Source organism: Hippopotamus amphibius, chromosome 9 (assembly GCF_030028045.1).
Source record: "Hippopotamus amphibius kiboko isolate mHipAmp2 chromosome 9, mHipAmp2.hap2, whole genome shotgun sequence".
Classification (NCBI taxonomy): Eukaryota; Metazoa; Chordata; class Mammalia; order Artiodactyla; family Hippopotamidae; genus Hippopotamus; species Hippopotamus amphibius.
The window spans coordinates 133,096,039-133,110,974 of record NC_080194.1 but is presented as its reverse complement, the minus strand read 5'-3'; the positions used below and the strand labels follow the sequence as shown (position 1 = coordinate 133,110,974).

Below are 14,936 nucleotides of genomic sequence, written 5' to 3'. Positions count from 1 at the left end.
ATGGCCACAAACACATCAGTAGCTTGACTGACGCTTTCTTGGTAGAGGAGACCTGCTGTTTTGTATGTGTGTTGAGTACTGCAAATATAAATAGTTGTGTCAAGTGGTCACGGGCTGCAGCTGCAGTGGCAAGGAGGAACTCACTCTCATTCCTTCCTTCCTTCATTCAACACAGGTCTGTGAAGAAGTCTCGGTGTGCCCAGCACTGTTTACTCTAGATGCTCGGGACACAGTGTTCATGAGACCCCCTCAGAAGCTCTGGATTCATAGGGGTGCACGGACACAAAGCACCTCACTTATGATGGGAAAGCGAGGACAATATACAGCAGTGGCACCAAATGCAGTAGGAAGAAAAGAATCTAGAAAGACCTCTCTGAGCAAGTGATATTGAAGTTAAGACCTAAAGGATAATTTAAAATTATTGATCTAAAGGGACTAGAAAGAGTAAGAAACTGAACTGAAGCAAACCAGAAAATTGGAGAAAACCACAGAATAGGAGAAAATAATGAGATTGCAGCCCCAAATGTAGGCTTGAAAGAAGCTATTACCCTAAAGAAATCCTACTGGAAATTGGACTACACTTTCTGATGTTCCAGCAAGTACTGTGCACCTAAAAATAGAATAACTGTGGGAAGTGGGGTTTAAAATCCTTAAACTTTTATTTTATGCTTATTTAGACTAGAGGAAAACAATCCTTCTATGTAATAAAATATACCTAAAATGCACTTCAAACAGATAAACTGAATAGTTGTATATCCAAACATTTAGAATACTTATAACGAGCTTGAATAATAAATTAGGTCATCAGCAATATGCTGCCAACTTTGTAAAGCACTGTGGTCTGGCAGGGTATTTGAAAATAATAAATTTACCAGAAACAGAATTGAGATATTCAGATGTCAACTGAGAAGACTTGGGCAACACTAAAGTTTCCAACCAGAAATACATTAGTATAAATCATATGCTATATTTTGAACCTATGACAGTTTGAAAAGCAACTGCTTGTATTCTATCCCAAAGACCCGAAGGAACTAGCTACCCAGCGTAGCTATGTTTACTGACAGACTTGTTATTCCATGCCAGAGTAACAGAGTTTTAAAAAACTAGTTAGCACGTTTTAGTTCTCTCTGTGTAATACTTTTTATCCTAAAAAAAAATTCAAGAGATTTACTAAGCCAAAAGCACTCACATTTGGCTAAATGCACCGGGGAGAATCTGGAGAAAAAAAATCAAGCTTGATGTAAGAGGAGGCAACAATGCCTCACAACTGTTACTCAGTATCTTTGTGGATATCCTTTTTTTAAAAACCACCTCTTCCCTAATTTTTGTTAGAGTCATCTATTGACCACTCAGACACTCCTAAATTCTTTGGTGACTGGGTCTGATTTGCAGTTTTTCTTTCTATGTAATCTCTGCCATCATGCTAGAGAGCTGGAATTCCCTCTTATTATCCAGTGTCTCAGTAATTCAATTTCCTCAACAACAGGAACCTTCTCATTCTCTCCAACCTCCCACAAGAGCAATCACAGCCTAGACCCATCTTAGAACCTGAATTCTGCAACAACCTCCCGTGAGTACATCGTTTCCTCCTTCCTCATGCCTCCAGTACCTGTCCCATCACCCTTCCTTTCAACCATCCATCCAACCACTCATTCTACATTCAACTACTATTCACTAAATATCTGCCTTTTGCCAACCTCTGTTCTAGGTACAGGGGGAAAAGCAGTATTAAAAATTAAAATATAATAGCCCACATAGAAATCTCTGCTATCATGGAATATATGAAGGTGTCAAAAAGGATCCGACCTCCGGTTATATCAAAACTTCTGTAAATTCTACAGCCAGAGTGCGGAGGGACAATGTTTTACTCACCCATGTACAAATAAGTAAATGAGTAAAATATGTACGGGCAAAGAGTGACAAATGCTGTAGAGAAAAACAGAAAGGCAGGGAAGGGGGTGTGCGTGCTTGGCTGGAGGACGCCACTTCAAATCGGGTGGGTCAGAAACGCCCCGGGGAGACAGCCGGATGACCCAGCCCTGAAGGAGATGAGGCTCAAGCCACGGAGAGCGCCACGGGCAAGATGGGGATGGGAACGCCGGCTTCCACCGCAAGACCAGAGCTCTGGCTGCTGGGCGGAGGCCAGACCCGGGAGGGGTGAGAGCAGACGCTGACCTGGCTCACACCGGCTTCCTGGCAGCCCTTTCCCGCGTGCTGGTTTTCCCTCCCACCACCCTGGCGCTACTGGGCTGGAGGTGAGGTAGCATCGTCCCGCTCCCCCTCCTCCCTGAGCTCCCCGGCTCCAAATGTCCTATCTCGAGACCCTGTCACCACTCCTGTGGCTGCCATCCCACAACTCCTCACCCTTCCTCAGCCACTCGCCCCCACGATCATTCACCAAACCAGGACTTAGCTTCTGGCATCACAATTTCCTGCGCCTACCCTCTGACCAACGCCTCCAAGGTTCCCAGCTCACTTTCTTTCAAATTCTGGACCCAACAATCCGTTCACCTCCCGGGGTCTCCACGCCACTGACCCCATCACCTCTTTACTGTCCCTCATGCGTTGATGGTCTCTTCCCTCCTCTACTTCACGGCCGGTCACTCAACTCCACGGCTTCTTTGTGCCTGCTCAGCAGACCCTCGATGCTGGCTAAACCCACGCCACCCCCACTCCACACCTGCCCCTGAACAGGGAAAAAGGGATGGGGGGAGGGAAGCCGAAAGCCAGTGGAGCAGTGCCCTTGGGCAGGTGAGAGGATGGCATCCAGTACAGAAGGAAGGCCTTCGACGTGAGTGGAGAACACGCACCCGCAGTGGTGGGGGGGGGGCAGGGGGGCGGCTCCGGCAGAAAGCTTGAGGATGTTCTCTTCTGGCTGCTTCCCAGTGAATGGGAGCGTGGCCATCGAGGGAGTGTGAGGCAAGGGAAGAGGTATTAGAGGACTGAGAAGAGGAGAAACTAGCAGAGTGAGAGAAGGAGCAGATGTGTGCACCCCTGGGGCTGCTCCCCCGCTCTGCTACGTTAACCAGCCCCTCTGCCCTCACGTGCCCTGCATCCGGCCTAGAACCGGGTGGAGAGCAGTGGAGGGTTAGAGCCACTGCAGCAATTACAATACCCGAGTCAGGGTTTCCCCATGTAGATCCCTAAAGCCAAGCACTGCTGAGCTAATTCAGAAAACTGAAATGAGTCCATCACAACTCATTTAATTCAACGGGATTCTTAACGTTTTTCATTAAATCCTTTATTCACCTCTGGTAAGACCCATCCCAAAGCCCACGGCAAGTGGTGGTTTTCTACTTTCTCAAGTCTCTAGCATCACTCCCTCCCTTCATCACTCTGAGCAGATGAACTTGGCTTGATTTTATTGAAGGCAAAGGCCACTTGATGTGAGTGAGCTTCTTTAAAACTTCCTTTATCTATGACTCAAAATCTGCGCATGTTTAACGTCTACCTGTCCTTCTCCCTGTCTCCCGAATGTTCTTTCCTTTGTGCTATGGCTAAACCACCTCTCTACCACTCCCATTCCCAAGCCACAGAGCCGTATTCAGTTATCCTAACTTACTTGCATCTTGAATTTGTTAAATGTACAGCTTATGAAAAGAAAAAAGTATTCCAGGGACTTCCTAGGTGGCGCAGCGGGTAAGAATCTGCCTGCCAATGCAGAGGACACGGGTTCGAGCCCTGCTCCTGGAAGATCCCACATGCCGTGGAGCAACTAAGCCCGTGTGCCACAACTATTGAGCCTGCGCTCTAGAGCCCGTGAGCCACAACTATTGAGCCCATGTGCCGCAACTACTGAAGCCCACGCGTGTAAAGCCTGTGCTCTGCAACAAGAGGCCACCGCAATGAGAAGCTCGCGCACCACAATGAAGAGTAGCCCCCACTCGCCACAACTAGAGAAAGCCCATATGCAGCAACAGAGACCCAACACAGCCAATAAAACAAACAAATAAATAAATAAATAAATTTATGGAAAAAAAAAAGTATTCCAGATGAAAGAAACAAAATAAACAAGTTATATAAGCAGGAAAGAATACGGAATGCTTATGAAAACAGTGCTAAAACCAGTCTTATTACACAGCAGGGTATGTTGGAAAGTGGTAGAAAATAAAGTTAGATGGATAGGGTGTGACAAGATTACAGAGTATCTTACCACAGAGTGTCAGGCTGATGATTTCTGAACAAGAAAATGCTCATGATGAAAGCAGCATTTAAGGGGGGACAGGGATGGGGACAGGGACGGGGACGGGGATGGGGACGGGATGGGATGGGATGGGATGGGATGGGATGGGATGGGATGGGATGGGAAAGGAGGGATTTACACTTGGACCAGAAATAGGATGGTGGTGGGAGGAATGGAGGGCAAAAGGCAAGAGAGCGAGGCAACCATCCTGACGAGCATGGGGAGAGCCCGGTCACGTGTGGAGGCAGTGAGAGGAAGAAAGCAAGGAAAAAAGATGTTTCCCAGAGAGAAATGAACAGAACTGACCACATATTGTGGAACAATTTCAACCCAAATTCCAGGAGAGGGGCTGTGTAACTGTCACAAAATGGAAGACACAGCACCACACTGGTGAAGTTCTTAGAATCACGGCACTTAGAGGCTGGGAGGGGTGGACCTCTGAGATGAGATTCAGCTTCCTCACTTTACAAATGAGGAGGCAGAGGCCCAAGGAAGGGAAGTGATTTGTCCAAAGTCACAAAGCCAGTCGCTGAGAGCCTTGGGACCAGACCATGTCTCCTGCCTGCCTTTGGAGCTCCTTCCACAACAGCTCTTTGTATTTGCCCACTGAGACCCTCAGGGCCACACTTCACCAACAAAAACTACACTATGGAACTAGCCACCTGATTCCGGCCTCTGCACCTATCCGTCTAGCAGAGTTAGCTCTTGACCATCAGAGCTTCAAAGCTGCTGGACGGCCTCCCATCCAGGCCCTTCCTGAAGATAAGCCCTCCTTGTCCTTTCCTGGAGAGCCCAGCTCAGGTGCTATTTTGAAGTTTCCAGTAAGTCTCAGGGCAACAGAGTAACTAAGACACAAGCCCTACACTAAGGGTCATTAAAATGATTTTGGGAGTAAAGGGCAAACCATACTGACCCTTATTGTTTCCTTCTTCCCCGCCTATTCCGATTCAGCAACAGAGTTTCAGAGGCTGTTGGCCGCATCTGTGATGGAAATCTTGTATGACTCCCTGGCAAAGACTGGAACTGGTGCTTGTTACTCGTCGTACTGTCAGCTCACAGAACTCTACTGATAACAAAATGCAGCCGCAATTTCTAGCAAGGCTTCTACATATTTTCCCAGATAACTAGTAAAATAGGGGTTTCTAGGTAATTTGCTAGTGAACTTTGAGCCTTGACAGAAGTTAACATGAATAGAGCTTCCCGTGGTTTATGGAAACCAAGCACAATTATTTACACTAAAAAAATATGGACAAGTTGGCTATCTCATTTCTTCTATCAGTGTCAAGAAGAACTTTAACAAGCCACCATGGACTGCAGCAAGCTGTCCATACTAAAACAGATATTTAGAGTTGATTGCCCTGAACTAACTGAAGTCAACAGATAACACTGTATAATTTTATAGCAGAAGTATTTAGTACTGTTTATTTTTTCTCCTCTTGCTATTCCACAGAGTTGCAACAACGAATTTTTTAAAAAGAAATTTAAAAAACTATAAAATATGCCAAATCCTTCTTTGGGAAAATAGCAACAATTCTGTGTTTTTAAGGACAGATTTTCAAAGTACTAGTCCCTGCAGGGATGACAGTACTGCGATTAAAATGTACACAATTCAGGTATCAAACTTGACCCTTTGGTTTATATCTTCTTCTGACTTTATTTCCTCATACTATTCGTTTTGGAATTTATTTTTTTACCACACACTCTGAGCATCTCAGAAGCTTAAACTGAGTACATCTGTTTGCTTCGCAGCTTCAAGACATTCCCTTTGTGACTAAGCGGCAGGTGCTGTTCAGTTTATTTTCATGCACGTAAACTAAGCCCTTGAACTTGGGAGTGAGGAAAAGCACTCAGCTTAAAGTTTAAAAAGGAAGGAACTACACAACAGCTTCCTTTAGAACAGCCTGCTTTTTCAGCTTCCTGTATGAAAATAATAATGTATTTTTATAGAAATTGCAAAGAAACAATGAAGAAATTACATTTAAGCCTTTCTAAAGTTAAGCTTCAAATCCTTTAAAGAGAAACAATTTCTTTCAATAGCTTTGATATTTACATCAAGCCAGGAACAGAAAAAGACACTAATAAATAAAATACAAGTGTGGTACAAAGTTTAAAATGGATTATACATATTTCAGATTACTATAAGGCATTCATATTTTCTTATAGTAAAAAACAGACATTAAGACTTTTGATTTTAAAAGTCCCAAATATCAAGCTACTGTAGGACTTGGTAGAGATGATGGGACAATGCTTTTCTCTGTTGGTGTAGCTGCTGCTATTGTTGCTATGAAACTTCTGATCGAAACAAATAAACACACACACACACCAAGTTTATTATTAAACACAGCTTTTCAGACTCTAACTGAATGAGAGAGAATTGAGTATTTTCTTTAAAAATAAAAATAAATGCACTGAAAATCTTGAATCTCAGGAGAGAGAGAGAAGTAAGCTCCTAGGGGTACAGGCCTTAAATGCTGCCTCCCGACTTCTACGAAGTGGCCAAGTCACTCAAGGGGCCTTGCTTCCGTGACCATCTCTCTTACACTGATCTCAACAGCTAATGTACACAGCCAGAAAGACGTTTACGCAGTCCGCCAGCTCTAAGTTCCCTCCCTGCATAATTCAGTATGTAATTACTACGCATTTAGGGATTTTTATCAAGGGCTGCTAAGTGAACTGAAGCTTATAATGAAATTCAACCTCCCATTCTCACAGTATTCTTTCCTGGATATTAACCTTTCATCATATTCAAATATTCAAGATTCAGATGTGTCAAAGAATTCCAAACACTTGGACTGTGTAGGAAAGAGCAACAGAGACATGCGACACTATAGACACTACGGTTCCCTGGATGTTCTTTAACCTGCCCCAGTCCTACGCTTTCATAGCACCCAACTCAGGCCTGGCAGCTGTTTCAAATCCAGGCCTCAGAGAAGCATATGGCCCTGGTGGAGGAGACCGAAGCCAGGTGGACAGCAGCTGGACTCCCTGTAAGCTCCCACCCAGGAAGCACTGCAGTTCACTGCTGTGCCCTGGACCCTGTGAAGTAAACGGGGGCCCAGAGGAGAGGCAGTGGTGGCAGATGTTTGGAAGGAGAGCTCAGGGCATCTTGTCTCTGCCTGGAATCAGACACTTGGAGAGGACAACAAAGGAAAGTGTGTCCTGTAGAGTTCCCGATGTCCCCTGCTGCGCCCTCTCCTTGGTGCACTTTGCCACTGACCTTTCTGCACCTTCCTCTCCAGTAACTGCACCCGTGTGCACTACACTTAACTGTCTACTTCCGTCTTCTCACCTGCCTGTAAGATTCCAAGGTCACTGAGGTGAGGAGCTGCTTATCTTTTCATCTCTGTGTTTATCCCTCGTTTCTAACAGAGCAGATGGTGCAAGGCAGTTTGTTCTTAACCTTTTTGCTGGGGAGTTGTTAGAGATCAAAATGAAGTCTGTCTTCTGGTATGTTCACCCCCCTCCTCAACTGCACCCATCTCCTAGTCTACACTTAGTGCTCATTCCTGTATCTGATCAAAATCTACCATCAGCAAAGGATACCATTAATCCTTTCATTCTAAAAGAAAGATGACAGATACGTGGTTGACCTCTTAAGTGGTCCTGCAAGATGACGGAATTTCAATCACCCAGATGTGACTGGGACGGAGAATCTAGGTGGCAGCCTTGGAATCACAACACGGGGGCAACTGCTTCCCTCTTACATCCAGCAAGTCCATCACACAGAAAAGTTTTTCTTTTTTTTTTTTTAATTTATTTTTTTGCTTGTTTTTCGGAGTCATCGGTAACTTTGGTTCTGCCTAACTACTATCTCTACCCTCTGTGCTCTCTTTGGTAACTATGCCTACATCCCCTCGAAGAGTAACTGGGCCACACAAGCAATTACCCAAGCAGACCTCGGAGATACTGTAGGTTGAGTTCCAGACCACCACAATAAAGCGCAGAGCGCCATGAAGCGAGCGTTCCCCAGTATTTGTAAAATTTATGTTTATACTATAGTCTACTAAGTACATACTAGCATTATGCCTAAAAAAAGTACATACCTTAATTAAAAAATACTTTATGGCTAAAAAATGCTAACCATCATCTCTGTCTTCAGGGAGTTATAATAATATCAAAGATCATTGATCACAGAGCACTATAACAAATAAAATAATAATGAAAAATTGTGAAATATTGTGAGAATTACTAACATGCGACACACAGATGCTAGGTAACCAATGCTGTTGGAAAAATAGCACCAACAGACTTGTTCAACGCAGGTTGGCCACAAACCTTCAGTTTGTAAAAAGAAAAAAAAAAAAGCACAATCTGTGAACTGCAATAAAGTGAAGTGCAGTAAAACGAGAGATGCCTGTACTTTAATTAATATACTGAACATGTGCACAGACAGCCATCTAGTACAGTTCAGGGTGCACTCGCGTTATTTCAGATTGTGCATTTTCATTCTTGACAACGTTACACACGGCCTAAGGACAGGAGCTACGCACACGTCCCCACACAGAGTCCCAGCCCAGTGCTGAGCACACAGTCACTACTCAACGGGACACCACAGACAAGCAAGCACAGGAAGTGTTTTACAAACACAGAACCCTCAGTTACAAAAAGCATTCAAAATTACCAGGCGGCTAGAATGAACAATGATAATATTGATGCTGTTAAAAGGCAATTCACATTTACCTAGAGCTTACTAAATGTCAAACTCTGAACTATGCTCTTCACAGATAGATAGTCTCCTGTTTCATCCTCAGGAGGTCTGGAGAGGTTAAACACCTCGGGGTTGCACAGTCAAGCAGGACAGCCGGCAGGCTGACTCCAGAGTCTACGTCCAACTACACACGTTCACACCTGTGAGACTCCCCACATGTTCCCTAACAGTACGGCTACGGAGACGTATAGTGATTAAAACAATCCTCTTCACCTCTTAGCCCCTATCCAGGCAGTTCCTTTGTGGAAACACAATCTTCATCCCACCTCCCTGTCTACCAGGAAATTCCACACATCCTTGAAGTCACCTCGGATAGTCCCTTAAGCAACCCTCCCATTGCACCTCGCACACACCGACATTCCATCAAGGGTGCTGCTCTGGTCCAGGTGGCTGTTTACTACTTTCCCATGAGAATGTGAGCTTCTCGAGGCTGAGAACCTTGTCTCTTCATCTGTGTACCCAGGTCTCCCCTACCGTACCTTCCACACAGCAAGTGTGTGGTCAATATTTGTACTGAAATAGTTGTAGGAGTAGCATTAAGATTCTTAATTTGCAACATCTATCTTTCACAGCAGAGCTGTATAGAGATGTACATCATAAATTTCAACTCAATAATTTAAATGTGTTTCCATAGCAACTAGACAAAGTACTTCTTATAATACTGGGAAAGGCAAGTTCTAACTTGAGGTTCTACTCACTGAAATACTTCACAATCATTTGCTTTTGTTCTTAGTATGAAGAGACAGAATGACAGCATTTAACTTCCTATAACTTCCTCTCTAAGAACAGTCTATCTTAACCACTAACAATAAATCAAAACTTAATTTTTCAAACATAACTAGACTATAATTTCCATTAACAAAAGGACAGAATCTTACTACTTCATGAATCTAAAATATCTATTTTAGAACACTACACCTACTCAGGCCATAGCTGTATTTCAGACTCCCACAGACCAAAGGATATAAATTGTGACATTTTATTTTTAAAGTAATAAATGCCACTCCTTTCTGACAACTGACTTTTTTTTTTTTTAATTATTTTTTTTTTGGGGGGTACACCAGGTTCAATCAACTGTTTTTATACACATATCCCCATATTCCCTCCCTTCCTTGACGCCTCCCCCTCGAGTCCCCCCCACCCTCCCCGCCCCAGTCCTCTAAGGCATCTTCCATCCTCGAGTTGGACTCCCTTTGTTATACAACAACTTCCCACTGACTATTTTACAGTTGGTAGTATATATATGTCTGTGCTACTCTCTCGCTTCGTCTCAGTTTCCCCTTCACCCCCCGACCCCTCCCATACCTCGAGTTCTCCAGTCCATTCTCTGTATCTGCTTCCTTGTTCTTGTCACTGAGTTCATCAGTACCATTTTTAGATTCCGTATATGTGAGTTAGCATACAGTATTTGTCCTTCTCTTTCTGACTTACTTCACTCTGTATGACAGATTGTAGTTCTATCCACCTCATTACATATAGCTCCATCTCATCCCTTTTTATAGCTGAGTAATATTCCACTGTATATATATGCCACATCTTCTGTATCCATTCATTTGTTGATGGGCATTTAGGTTGCTTCCATGTCCTGGCTATTGTAAAGAGTGCTGCAATAAACATTATGGTACACGTTTCTTTTGGGATTATGGTTTTCTTTGGATATATGCCCAGGAGTGGGATGACTGGATCATATGGTAGTTCTATTTGTAGTTTTTTAAGGAACCTCCAAATTGTTTTCCATAGTGGCTGTACCAACTTACAGTCCCACCAACAGTGCAGGAGAGTTCCCTTTTCTCCACACCCTCTCCAACATTTGTTGTTTCCAGACTTTGTGATGACGGCCATTCTGATTGGTGTGAGGTGATATACCTCATTGTGGCTTTGACTTGCATTTCTCTGATGATTAGTGATGTTGAGCATCTTTTCATGTGTTTGTTGGCCATCTGTATGTCTTCTTTGGAGAAATGTCTATTTAGGTCTTCTGCCCATTTGTGGATTGGGTTATTTGCTTTTTTGGTATGAAGCTGCATGAGCTGCTGGTATATTTTGGAGGTTAATCCTTTGTCCGTTGTTTCATAGGCAATTATTTTTTCCCATTCTGAGGGTTGCCTTTTAGTCTTGTTTATGGTTTCTTTTGCTGTGCAAAAGCTTTTAAGTTTCATGAGGTCCCATTCGTTTATTCTTGATTTTATTTCCATGATTCTAGGAGGTGGGTCAAAAAGGATGTTGCTTTGATGGATGTCAAAGAGTGTTCTGCCTATGTTTTCCTCTAGGAGTTTGATAGTGTCTGGCCTTACATGTAGGTCTTTAATCCATTTGGAGTTTATTTTTGTGTATGGTGTTAGGAAGTGTTCTAATTTCATTCTTTTACATGTTGCTGTCCAATTTTCCCAGCACCACTTATTGAAGAGGCTGTCTTTTTTCCATTGTATACTCGTGCCTCCTTTGTCAAAGATAAGGTGACCATATGTGTTTGGGCTTACTTCTGAGTTCTCTATTCTATTCCATTGATCTTCCTTTCTGTTTTTGTGCCAGTACCATACTGTCTTGATCACTATGGCCTTGTAGTATAGTTTGAAGTCAGGAAGCCTGATTCCACCAACTCCATTTTTCCTTCTCAAGATTGCTTTGGCTATTCGGGGTCTTTTGCGTTTCCATACAAATCGTAAGATTTCTTGCTCTAGTTCTGTGAAAAATGCCATTGGTAATTTGATCGGGATTGCATTGAATCTGTAAATTGCTTTGGGTAGTACAGTCATTTTCACGATGTTGATTCTTCCAATCCAGGAACATGGTATGTCCCTCCATCTGTGTGTCATCTTTGATTTCTTTCATCAATGTCTTAAAGTTTTCTGCATACAGATCTTTTGCCTCCTTAGGCAGGTTTATTCCTAGGTATTTTATTCTTTTTGTTGCAATGGTGAATGGGAGAGTTTCCTTAATTTCTCTTTCTGCTCTTCCGTTGACAACTGACTTTTTATAAAATATGTCATGGACAATTCTGCATATAAGAAAGAGTAGAGGAGAGACTCTATGGACTAATTTAAAACATGGCCTAAATGAGGCAATGGGGCACGTTGGTGGTGGAATAAGACAACCTTTCAAGGCCTCTACCAGCTCAGTCCTTTTAACTCAAAGGAAAGGAAAAATGGGTTCAATTTTTCATTCTTAATTAGGCTGTTTACTTTCTGAGAGTTTGCTGATTTCAATGTCTAGGCATTCATTCACTTACTTTTTCTTTTTTTTCTAAAAAAAATACAAGGTCTCTTTCCTCCTAGCCACTACCTCCACCCCTAATTATCTGACCAACAAAATGCACTGGTGCTACCTTGACAGCCCTAAGTCCTTAAAAGGATAACAAAGTAGAAATGTAAATACACCTTAGCTCAAGGGTGGGCTAACTACACTCAGCTATGATTTCTGCAACATGGAAGTCACAAAATATAGTGATCACCTACCCTAACTGGAAAAGCTGTCCAGTGAATGGGACAGCTACCCAGGGAAAATGGACTGTGGTGCCTAAGTCCGTGAGTTAATTAAATCTTAAAGGGAAAGATCGCATCTGAAATTTACTAGGTCTCTCAAGGCTTACATTTAAAAACCTGTCTTCACCACTGGAAACAACTGTGTTAACAAAAACAATTTTCATTTTTTTGGTTTTGATTCTTTTTGACAAATGGGATGCTCTTCAGTTTATAAGGTGAAAGCCTAACCATTTAGTTAATGAAGACCTCAAGCAACTCTCATACATTTAAAAGCTAAGGTTCAGCTAGATGAACAGACTAGCAGGACTGCAGTATGTTGTCCCACTGAGTGAAAAATACACAGATATCCATCTACTCCGTGAGCTACACTCATCAGGTTGCTGCTGCATCTGATGAACATGAATTACAGGAATAAGTTAGGAGACTGTGCCATGTAGCTCTCTGAAGTCTCCATCAGAATCTCTAAGAAATGGTAAAAGGGGAAGAATGAGAAGATATGCTCAGCCCACATAGTTCAAAGTAGGCCTTTGTAGGTTCCTCCCAATCTGAATAAACAGACAATGTTCAGTATCCATCAACAGATGAATGGATAAAGAGGATGGGGTGTGTACACACACACACACACACACACACACACACAGAGGAGTACTACTCAGCCATAAAAAAGAGTGAAATGTTGCCATTTGCAGCAATATGGATGGACTTGGAGGGCATTATGCTAAGTGAAATAAGTCAGAGAGAGAAAGACAAGTATCATATGATATCATTTATATGTGGAATCTAAAAAATATAACAAATTAGTAAATAAAACAAAAAAGAAGCAGACCCACCGACATAGAGAACAAACTAGTGGTTACCAGTGGGGAGAGGGAAGGGGGGAGGGGCAGCATGGGGGTCGGGGATTAAAAGAAAGTTATTATGGGATTACATGAAATTATATGTGTGAAACTTTTGAAAATTGTAAAGCACTACAGAATTTAAAGAATCTTTCATTCAATAAAATAAAAAATAAACTAAAACAACCAAACAAAAACAAACAACGTTTAGCCTTTCTGGCTAAACTTTGGCTCAGGACCTCTCTGTTCTATGCCATGTCAAAATTCATTTGGAATTTTTTTTTCCCCATTCTGGTTCAAGAGCACCCTTTGAAAAGAAACTGTCATCCATTAAGCAGGTAGATTATAAATTAATACATATATCATGTCATCATGTGATTTCACTGTTTTTTCTTCCAATAATAATCGTGGTTTCTATGCCTCAGCATCCAGAAACTAGACAGGACCTCTGTAGGGAAGTTAAGCATCACCTGATAGACAGCAGCATCTGCTTTAATTCTCTTTCCTATTCCATGTACAGAAAAGATCAGGGACCAGTGCCTCTTAAAAACTGCTACTCTTTCAACCTTGATAATTTCAGTTTCAGCACTGAATTCACTGCAGCTCTGTTGGACTGGCTTTGTGAAGGCATCCATTACAAGCGGACTATATTTGCAGCCAGCTGGCCTATACATGTGCCTAATGCAAAAGCATAGCGACACTACTGTAAGATTCCATTCTCCTAACAGAAGCAGTGGCAATGGGAATTCATGGATGTATCCCAGGGTTCTGCTAAAGTCCCTGTATCTAAAAAGCACAGAGCAGTAGGGTATCAATATCACTAAGGGTGTTAATGACCCCAAAACCCCTGAGCTCATTTTTATAGCTCAAATGTTTCCTTAGTGGGAACAATGAACATGAAAAGAAAAACAAAAACAAAACGAGAAGAGACCAGAATATGGAAGAAGAAATACTTTTGCTAGATAAATAGTATATTTTTATCATTCTCTGAATGTAACCTGTCAAACTCAAGGCTTCCTTTACAACACAACTTCCCTAAGCACCTCTAATCAGGCATTTGCTGGCTGCTGAGACACAGACATGACCAATTCCCCGACTTTAAAGTCTGTTAGGGAGACAGACAAGAAAAGAGAAGAATCACAACACAGTGTTATAAAGGACATTAGATAAGATGTGATGGAAGCATGGGAGGGAGGGTTTTTAACACAACGGGGCCAGAGGATCAGCAAAGGGATCCCAGAGGAAATAAGGAATGGAACTAAACCTTAAAAAGTCAGAGAGGGGAAGGATAGGAAGGTGAGGAGGGAGGGGCATTCCAGGCAAATGATCGCTCTACACCAAGACTTCTTATCACTCAACGTGAAGTCCTCAAAGAGGGGAAAATTCACAAGTGATTATCAGTGCATGGACATTCAGTTACATTTCTTCAACTGAAAAAAATTATAATCCTAAAAGTAGATAAAAAAGAATGAAATAAAGCCATTTGCAGCAACATGGATGCAATCAGAGATTATCATACTACGTGAAGTAAGTCAGAAAAAGAAAGACAAATACTATACAATATTACTTATATGTGGAATCTAAAATATGACACAAATGAACCTATCTATGAAACAGAAACAGACTCACTGACACAGAGAACAGACTTGTGGTTGCTGGGGGGTTGGGGGGTAAGGATTGGGAGTCTGGGGTTAGTAGATGCAAACTGTTACATACAGAATGGATAC

General features: G+C 42.5%; 1 protein-coding gene across 15 annotated transcripts in view; it reads right to left on the bottom strand.

Moving 5' to 3' along the window:
- The window catches only part of MRTFB (myocardin related transcription factor B), a 284,571-nt gene that overhangs the window by 161,490 nt on the left and 108,145 nt on the right, over nt 1–14,936 (bottom strand). The window lies entirely within an intron of this gene.